Below are 1,476 nucleotides of genomic sequence, written 5' to 3'. Positions count from 1 at the left end.
ACACACACACACACACACACACACGCCTCTCTAAATCCCCTTTTAATTCCCAGAGCTGGAACCATTCCAGCTCTACTTTGCCAGCCTTTGCCACCGCTACCATGGAGATACCTTGGCAACAGTAGAGAGGGCACAGTGATGCTGTAGGGAGGGGTGTGTGTGTGTGTGTGTGTGTGTGTGCGTGTGTGTGTGTGTGTGTGTGTGCATGAGTGTGCGTGTGTGCGTGCGAGCTATGTGTGTGCGTGCGTGCGTGTGTATGTGTGTCTGTGTGTGTTCTGGGGAGACCCTCATCCTTTACTGCAGTATCCCACAGGAAAGATTTTGCCTTAACGTTGCTTCCTCACGGAGCAGCTGACACTACATCACATTATTACGCCATTAATATCCTCTTCATTAAAATGACTCAGTGGCTCAGTAAACATGAACTGAATTCATACACCATACGTAATATTAAATGCAAGTTCATAATTTGCCTAATTTGAACAATTGCATAACACTTTACATCTAAAATCCTTATATAATTGCAAATGAGTTCTGGGAATGTGATGTAAGTAAAACACAATGAGGAACCTTCATGTGATGGACATACCCCACAGGAGTCGAGTCAGCACTCACACACAGCCAACTGCTAGCTAATGCTAACACATACTGGAACCTGTTTCTCTATTGCGTAATTCCACCAGAATCTTAATCACAACACCTTGCTCGGCCCCACAAAATCAGCATACACACCGACACCTAACCGTGTGTGTGTCTTACCATGAAATAGCTATAGTCAAGCTCTCTTGAAGAGTCTTAAACTCTTCTGAGATCAAACGCTTTCAGATGAGCTGGACTGTGTATTCCTGATAGTATTCAAGACCAGATCAGTTTGCCTTACGTTAAGTTAGTTGTTCAAACATGGATAAACTTACATAAGCTGTTATGCAATCCTAAAAAAGTTACAGTAGCTCTTTTTGGGTTCCAGAGAGAGGTCTTCATTGACGGCACATTGCAGTAATTTTAGCATCACTTAAACTTCTTCTGAAATATTACATGCTATTAATAGTGTAAATTAGCCACTACTGATTTTGGTCATTATAGCTTAACCATTAAGGTTACATCCTAATTATTTACACAGTCACAGGTCATTTGAGTACCATCAGCTGAATTCACTCTGATCTTAACGCCACCCACCCTGCACTCTGATATAACCACTGCATTGCTCATGCTGAGAAACCAAACAGCACCCCTCACACACACTCTCTCACACACACACACCTAACACACTCACATGCACACACACAGACACACACACACACACACACACACACACACACACAGAGAGACAGACACACACCTAACACACTCACATGCACACACACGGACACACACACACACACACACACACACACACACACAACACATAATTCTCCTTGGCTATTGTAACGCTGAAATATTCCCCCAGTGACACAGACTCCAGATTAATGCTACTGT

Source organism: Clupea harengus, chromosome 16 (assembly GCF_900700415.2).
Source record: "Clupea harengus chromosome 16, Ch_v2.0.2, whole genome shotgun sequence".
NCBI lineage: Eukaryota > Metazoa > Chordata > Actinopteri > Clupeiformes > Clupeidae > Clupea > Clupea harengus.
This window is presented reverse-complemented; position numbering follows the sequence as displayed.